Raw genomic sequence first — 9,138 nt, forward strand, 5'->3', positions numbered from 1 at the left:
AATGCACTCCATATTAATTGAGCCAGAATTAATATGAGTTTTTTGTCTTTTTCCCTCTAAGTTGACATGGAAACTCATCAGTAACGTCCAGGAACCACCATTAAATGCTCAGCTTGGTTTTTTTTGGTTTGTTTTAACAGACATTATTATGGTGCCTGATAGCTCCAGACCTGACACGCTGGTCCCAGACCCATTCATGGCCAGTTAATGAGCACAGCCTCTCACTTTCGACGCTTAGCGCTAACTTAATGTCACACAAGCTCCTCATAATGAACGAGCACAAACCACATGTCAACAGCAGCAGTGAAGCTTGATTTCACAAGACAAGCCTTTAACGTGGCACAAAGGAATGTCAGACAGCCCGACACAAAAGATTTCCCCTTTTTCCTCCTCGATTTACATAAAGCACGAAGCACGAGGCATCGGAGCAGTCGCACAAAATCATTTCAACATTTCAGCCCAAAAGCAACGAGCAAAGCCAAATAATTAAAACGGGGTTTGTATCCTGGCAGCTGTGCGTTTGCTGTTAACACGTCAGGCAGCATTTAAATCTGACCTGCAGACGGAAGAAACGTGAACTTAAAGGACCTTTACGGTGTGGATGACATGCAGTTTTTTAAATTAAAAGCTATAAACTCCTTTCCTTTATTATGAGTCTGAAGCATTTAAAAAAAGCATTTAACGAGACTTTGTTTTGACGCTGTGATGGTTCAGCAGCCGACTCATCTCCAGGACCAGGACATCTCCAGCTGTGCACTCAGATGGTTGACGTTAATCTTCTATCTCCATTACGCCTGACAATCACAACTCGTCACATCAGCACCTCTGGAAAACTGTAGCGCAGGAAACTCTTCTGTTGTGCATCTGCATGAACGATCCAGACAGATTTGATTAAATCAGATGATGATCTCTGATATAAGAACACCCCTGGAGGCAGAACAATAGCAGCAGAGGTTTTCCTCTTGTAATATCTCATTGTAATATTGTGGCAGCTGTTCATTTTATCAGCTTCTACTGTTTAAAGTCTCAGGCTACAGCTGCTCTCTCCCACTTTCATGAATATATGTTACTATAGAAGTTAAGCTGGAGGTGCTCAGGAGAGTCTAGCACGTCCCTTCTGCTCTTCCGACTGATTTTGATGGCCTTTCCAGCAGCTTGGTGTCTTTTAGCCTGAATCATCTCAGCCAGTTATAGATGCTTCGCTCACAATAAAGCTGCGGTTAAACCCTTCAACTTTCTCTTGTAGAAGCAGGTAAACCTGACCTGTGACCACTGGAAGTTGGGAGTCCGGTCAGACTTCCTCAGCTTTTCCTGCTTCGCTCTGGTCAGGACGTCCTTGTGGAACTGTCTGGAACAGTTGGTTCAAGGTGAGCATTCTTTTGATGTGGTCCACAAACGGGTCCAACAAACTTCCAAAAATAAGTCATGTCGTCATGACACTTAAATGCATCCCTATTTCTCCCCGCATTCTTAAATGTAAAAGAATAAAAGCCGTCCATATACATGGAGCCATGTAACTCCATGTATATATATATACATTATATAAAGTGATACATGTAATATATACATTACATACATTATATACATTTCAGTTATTTGGGAGTGGGTCTGGTGTAGATGGCCACCTGAAGGGTGGTGAGATGTCCACCTTAGCAATGTAAACATGTGTTTGTGGACACTTTAATAATAAATCAGCGCTTCGTGTTGAAAACTTTGCTGTCTTGGACCATTTAGTGTGGAATATGCTGGAGAGGACGGAGCCAAAGTGATGCCAGCTCCCTGCAAGCCGACACCTCTTCAAAGGCTCCGAGGCTACCGACCGTGTGCAGGTATCAACTTTCTGAGTTTCCTGAGTTCAAAAGAGCCATTCTCACACTTTTGCTTCAGAGCGCCGCACATTAAGAAACAGCAACATATTTTGAAATGGGAGATTGTGCAAAGTGCAATGTTGTGATTTTAATAAAAACACGACAGGATAAGGGTCAGTAGTTGCCAAATACAAGTTTAATGTCCTTTTTCTGTTTCATTCCAACCCTCATCACCTGATCTAATGTGAAATGGAACTAAAAAGGTTCAGTTCAAGCTAACCCTAATTAGAAATGCACCATCTTAAATGGCTTTATGTTACTATGAATGGTCAGGATTTTCTCTTATCTCCAAGTAAAGTTGATGCAACCTTTAGTTGCTTATCGTTTCTCATTCTTCCTTGTTGAATGTATCAGGTGGAAACAGATGAGGGTTTCCTGTTGGGTAATCTCCATCCAATAGTCTGGACTGATGTGAGATATGCTCCAATGACAGCTACGAGTCTTGCACGTCTAACACGACACCCACACATGCATTTCCTACATGTTGTTTGTCATCGTGCTGTGTGGAAAATATTGCCCCTACTGACAGCTTTATGACTTCTTCACACAGCATTTTGCAAGTTATGGCCATGAAAAAAAGAGATGGCAATAAAAGCCTGCTGTTGCCTATTAAGCCTCAGTGAAATTTAACCAGCGAGGTTTAGCATCGGTGCTGGTTCAGAGTTCCTTTTGTTGAAACGTCACAATTTCTTTGTTTTCACAGTGTCTGACTGTTGTGATGACGTTTAATGTTTCTGTCTGTCAGCTCAAATTTTAACAAAAGAGAGAAAAAACAAATGATTGCAACTTTGTTTAGAGTTACTTACAGAAAAGGTCTGAAGTAATAATGAAGCATCATCCATGAGATGAAAACAGCAGCAGCAATCTTGTGTGTTCACATCATCCACCTCAACTTTACATGAAATGATTAGAAGGATATTCTTTTAATCACTACATAATAAAAACTACATGCAATAGCTCCGAGCTAAAGGATGCTAAGCAGTCGCCCTCTGGTGTTAGGCTGCAGTACAGCTCATAAATGCTGCGTGACGCTCAGATTGGATGAGTGCAAATCTTGACCTGAAATATTTTGCCCTAAAGATGGCTGATGTCAGGTTGGGTTTCCTGGTCATTTTTCTGATGTTATATTTGCACAGCTGAGTGCTGCCCTTGGTTTAGTGCTGTGGCTGTATGGCTGGTTGGGAACTGGATACTGGTGGCTCCTGAACACACCATCATTTGGATATTTTGACCTTATGTTTGGACAAGTGGACAGAAATGATTGGGGAGAGATGGCTCCAAACAACACCTTAAAACAACCATATTTGTATGATACCATAGGCACGTAAATGGTGAAATACTTGTAACTAGTCCAGGCACTTGCTGAGCTACACTACTGTGCAGTGAGAGTGATGTACATTTGTGTCAGACCTTTCCAGGCACTCACAATGAGAATGAAAGTGGGCTCATTAGTTTATCATTAACAGGAAGTTGACATGCTCCAGTGAGCTGGACCAGTCCAATTTCTACCATGTGCTTTGTGAAAAGTTCCAATATATTCTTTGTGTTCCAAATCTCCTGCTGTCCAACACATTCCTGTAAATGTTTTCTCACTTAATGCTGTATAAGTAAAAGATGAACACCTAAATCTTTTGTGGTAACATTCATTTATCATCCGTCAGACCTCGAGATCTGCCCCAGCACACGGTCACGTTCTGTACATGTGGGTGTGGATTTTATTTAAAAGTTAAAGGTGGGGGGGGGGGCATGTGTTGAAGCTGAGAGGCCCATTTGGAAGCAATCATCTGATGCGTCATGGAAAAGCCACTATGTCATGGTGGAAGGGACTTGAGGTCCCTTGGCCAGTCTTGAGGACTTGGCCAGCATCAGTATTTTCTTTCTGGATTGATGTCAGTCGGACTGGGATGGCTTAAGGTCTTGAAGTTCTTCCAAACAAACCCACAGGTGCTCTTTCACCTCTGACACTCTGACATGCTCCAAGGTGCGATAGACAAACAGACACAAAAGAAGGAATGAGCTTTATCAGTGATGAGGAAGTACAGATAATTAGCTGCACTCACCAGTGAGGGCCAATATCCTGATTGAAGAGGGCTCTGTTCTGAGTCACTGATCCTGAGGGTAACACACACAGTCACTCCTAACTCAGGGGACCACCTTGGAACGCGTGATGGGTGAAGGACCTACTCTTCCAGCCTGAACAGTGCACATCCTCCCACCTGAGACATTGTCAATGATTGAAGCTATAAACATTCCTTTTTTATCTTAGTCTCCAGCCACTAACAGTCCGAGATTTAAACAAACACCAGGTTGACTCTGCTGTGAAGGACTGCCACAACATCTCCGATCTATCTCTGCTCAGAAGTGGTCAACGCAGCTGTTGTTAGCCAGGTGGAAGCGTGTGGCTGGTGAGGAGTCGGTTACTAGCTGAAGCAGAGATAATCCCGTTTATTTCTCTGACTGCAGCCCTTCGGGCCCTGCCTGAGTGCTTCAGACACCTCTTTGGTTGTGACAGGACACGTAGATCCAGATGCTTAGGTCCATTCGAGGGTCCTCCACTTGACACAGACGTTCATGACTCAAGTGGCTCAGCATGAATGTCTCTATATGCACGCCTGGGCGGCAAATCTGTGGAAAGGAAAAAGGACAATCAGAATAAACAAGACATACTGTAAATGCATCACCCACAGAACCACCAGAGCAATTAAGTACAATTCGAACCAATGAAAACCAAAACCTAAGCTCTTAAATCACTTTAATGTAATTTTTAGTTAGACTCCACACAGCAGCTGGACTCTAATATCCCTGAACCAGAGTGAGGTACCCACAGCAAGACATAAAAACACCATCACCTACCAGAATAGGCTCTCAAACAGATGGTGGGGATAACAAAGCCGCCACCTTTTACAGTGGAAAATAATATTTATCTAAGTGCCGACGGCTGATACCACCTGTAACACTTTTTGTAAAGGCAGTTCCTGTAAACATGGCGTGTAAACTCTGAAGCTTTTAAATGACTCAAACATTGAACCGCAGACTCGCACCTCCTCACCTTACACTGCGTTCTCTTCGGATATCCTCAGACATTCTTGACCTCCGCTCAGAAACAAGGACTTTATGGAAAAACTCAGACTTTCTCACAGGAAGATGTTGCCTTGTGCCAACTTGACTTCTCCTCTCAGTATTTCTGTATTTAGCCTGATCTATTCTTTCTACCGTTCAACCAGGGATTTACAGTTCTGAACCTGACCTGCAGCAGATACTGAAGGTTGAGCCATCGTGGTCCGCTGATGCCAGCTGAGGCCAAAGTTTGCACAGTAGCAAAGAAAAGACAACACACAGTCCCACCTCAAGATACTACCTCACAACTGCACACAAAGCCTTGTTAAGGTCAGAGGTCATCATTATTCAAGCACCTCTGTAACTGCTGTTTTCAAAGATAAATCCTCTCCTTTTAGGAAAAAAGGGCTATCAGCATTCCATGGAGAATCTGCAGTCACACAGGTGGAAGCAGGAAGCAGCAATATGCTCGCACTCTCCTGGATTGAGGACCATCCTTGCCTACATAAACAAGCATCATTCTGCACAAACATCCTCGTGCAGTTTTGACTGGACGGGCTTTAAAACGTGTCTTACAAATATCCAATTTGGCTGATCCTGTCCAGACAGTAATGAAATTAAAATAAACAGGATCAAGTTGGAAATAGTAGGGTGGTTGTTCTAAACCTTTTTAGCGGAGAGTGCAACACACATTTTTGTAAGGGTGGGGGAGGAAAAACAGTCACTGGGCACCTAATCCACCGCATTCTTGTCAGGGGTCCGAGTCTGAATTCAGGCTGGCGTCAATGCCGTGCACCAGGAGGGGAGCAAAAGGCTGAGGTAATTGGATTGGAATACGGCATTGAGCGTCAGACAACAAAAGATATCCATCTCTCTCATGGCCTTTCAGCTCTTTTGTGGCTGGCTGGAATTTATTTGGTTATTCGCTCCCGCTCTTCCGAGGACGAGAGAGTGGGGGCAGGCCACCGGGACTGGCTCAGGCCGGTGCTCTGGTAGACAGAGTCACGGCGCCTGTGCTGCTGCGGTGTGGGGATGTGTGAACCACAGATCCCCCCAAAGCCCAGGGGTCATTGTGTGATCATTACCATAATCACATTAAGGCTGCAGGAGATTAACACCAGAGCCTCAGAGGAGCGACCCCTTCTGCGACTGTAGGCCGCGCTTACAGGGAACTGGGAGAGTGCTGCTGGTCTACCTCAGGTGGGAGATGGACACCATCGACGCTGGGATAGCCCTCTTATCCCCATCAAATGCACATTTTTGTACATCCTAGCAGACCTAACCATGCATGTGAAGCTAGTTTCAAGACTCCATCACAGAAGAATTCTCTCTGGGGTTAAAAACCTCTCAAATTAACCCTAATTACCCTGAAAGAGCATTTCAATGAGGCATGTAACCTGAGATGTCTATCTGTTGAGGCAGGGAAGGGGGGTGCTGGGGTCGTACCTTCAGCTTGAAGTTCACCCGCAGGAACTGCAGCATGGTGATTTTGACAGCTGTGATTAAAATGCTGGGGAGAGCTTGTGAAGGCGTTACACTGATGCACCCGTGCTTCACCCTCGCAGCATGGATGCAGAAATACCGATGAGGAAACGGAAAGATGAATTCAAGGAATCTGATGCTTCTTAGCCGTGCTATAATGCCTGATATCATCTGCTCAACAACAACAAACTCCTAGATGAAGTATTGCTAACTTACCTCCTAGCCTTTAGAACAAGAGAGAAAATGGAACCCAAGCACTCAGTAGAGGTTTGAGGATGTGTCGAGGGACGTTAAGATGATGTCCAAACAGCATTTCTACGACCTTCCTAGATAGGGTCCTGTCAGGAAGGTAGTGGAGAACTATATTGACCTAACGTCTTCCTCGTCTCTGTGCTTCATTGGCCTCTCCAGCAATTCCTGGTGCCTCCTTCAGCAACACCGTTGGTATTTGGTTGAAGCAGAATCCACAGGAGCCAAAATTAATGTCAGAAAAATAGAAATTTCTGAATAGCCAAAGTTCTTGCAACAACCACGGGGACCCTCATTTTTTGTTTCCCCTTTTTGTTTTCTTGCAACCTCACAGTGCAATTTTTTTAAAATTTCAAATAAAAACCTTGAGATAGTTTTTGATTATATAATATTAAAATTGTTGCTAGCCGTTTTATAAAAGCAATCATCACTTCAGGCCGTGCTATACACTCATTTTAGGGGGTTTTCCTGCCTCTGCCTCGCAAATGTTTAAGTGTTTACGGTATTTCAAGGCAAAAGATGAGGACATGTGAGGCTGAACCGTTCAGCTAAGCCAGGTGCTACCGTTCACATCTTTGTGTCTCTGAAACATAAAGATAAGATAAGTTCTTTGCTTCACTGCTGAAGTGACGGCAATGAACTAGACTTTGTGCATTCTATGGAAAAAAGTTAGTAAATGCCAGATCTGTCTTCTTATCAGTTTCAAACACATGCAAAGATGCTGGAGATCCCTGTGAAGGCCTATAAAGCAAAGTGGTGAAACCTGACATGAGTTACTGATTGATGTGCTCCTCTCCATGTAAAAACGCCGTTTCCAACTGTGTTTCCTTGATTGTGACCCTTTGACTGACCTCTGTAATTGGTCCACACAAATCACTAACCACAGGGACCGGAGGGGGTTCCCACGTGTGTGTGTGTGTGTGTGTGTGTGTGTGTGTGTGTGTGTGTGTGTGTGTGTGTGTGTGTGTGTGTGTGCATCTAATCACTGATCTAGTTTGCAGATTATCTCCTTGCCGGTCGCCCTTTGACACCAGAAGGACGGTGGAGAGCTGGTATCATCCCGCAGGCTGTCATCGTCCTGCCAACTGTGACCCTGGAACAACGATCCACGGCAGGACGATGGACGTATTTGAAGTCTTCTTTTACTTTAAGATTTTAAGAGTACAAAGAGAAAGCAGCCGAAAAGCCGGCAGAAATTTGGCGCCACTGCACTCGGCGACAGCGAAGGCAACTCCTGCACTTGTGCCGTCAGGGTGACAGGTTTAAAACATCACACTCCGATTTCACCGGGAACTTTTCAGAAGGTTTCGACACGAGGTTGAGATTTCCAGCCTCGCTGGTGCTCTGGGCTCAACAACTGCTTTCTGGTCTAAAACATGTCACATTCCTCGAGCAGGCATAACACCTGCAGCGGCGCAGGTCCGGGCCGCCTGTGTGTGCACGGCTGATGACATCAGGCACCGTCAAACACTGTAAACACACACTCAGGCATTAACATATACGCTCCTATAATAATGAAGAAATGAGAAAGTCTGTAAATCTTTCAAGACTTATGCAACATTCCAGGTTTATACAGTGATAAAACAGGTTAGAGGATGGCTTTAAGTTTACATATAAATAAGCAACTGTTTCAAATCATGAAACCTACAATCACTACGCTGTAAATGTTTGACCATTTGACACCAGAGTGTAAGAAAAATTGATTTAATAGACCCCCAGATGTCACCGTGTGGTTGTAATCGGTGCACAGCAACATGGCCGATCTCAAGTTTTAAAGGATGACACAAAGCGTCTTCAGGAGTTCGACACTGAACACGGGAGCAACCAGGCCAGACATCAGTGATCCTAAAAACCAAGAGTGTGTTTTAAAACTGGCTAAAGAGAGTCCACAAGTACTCTGGGGTGCGTTAGGGTAGAAAAACCTATTTAGGGATGCTAAACCTTCCAAAATCAAATAAAGAATTGTTACATAAATAAATAATCATGTGTGACAGATGGAGAAAGAGTACAGTTAAATTAAAAAAAACATTATATAAGGTCATACACAATCTGATGTAGGAACAACTTGTTGAATTTTTAAATTTCTGTCAGTAGATAATAACTGTCAGTAAAATCAAGGATGTCCTCGGATGAAACCAAAATGTCTCACACTCTCATTCTGCATTCTAGCTGATTTGGAGCTGCTAATGCCGATGGGAAGCATCAACTCAGCCGGCCCATCATCCAGTTGGTCATAAATCAGCAGGAGGTAAAAGCTCATCTTATCAATTATGGCTGCTCATATTTTGGATGGGAATCGTGATGAGTTCTGGTGATCAATGGGACTCCAGGTCACAGATCATGTGCAGCCTCAGTTTCCACCAGAATCGTGGCCACAGAGGCCTGAGCGAGCAGCTCCGTCCCCATGATGGAGGGCGGGCCCACCGGGGCCTCCTCATGAATATGGAGCCGCGGAGCGCCGCAGACACTCCCACCTCTGGTG

The 9,138-nt window shown here is 44.3% G+C and overlaps 1 long non-coding RNA gene across 1 annotated transcript; it reads left to right on the plus strand.

The window, feature by feature from the left end:
- The first annotated feature begins 1,188 nt into the window (after positions 1–1,188).
- Positions 1,189–5,604, plus strand: LOC115249579 (uncharacterized). Its single transcript, XR_003888254.1, has 4 exons — positions 1,189–1,367; positions 1,735–1,829; positions 5,093–5,255; positions 5,324–5,604. It is a non-coding gene; the product is annotated as an uncharacterized lncRNA (long non-coding RNA).
- The last annotated feature ends 3,534 nt before the right edge of the window (positions 5,605–9,138 follow it).

Source organism: Takifugu rubripes, chromosome 4 (assembly GCF_901000725.2).
Source record: "Takifugu rubripes chromosome 4, fTakRub1.2, whole genome shotgun sequence".
NCBI classification, from domain to species: domain Eukaryota; kingdom Metazoa; phylum Chordata; class Actinopteri; order Tetraodontiformes; family Tetraodontidae; genus Takifugu; species Takifugu rubripes.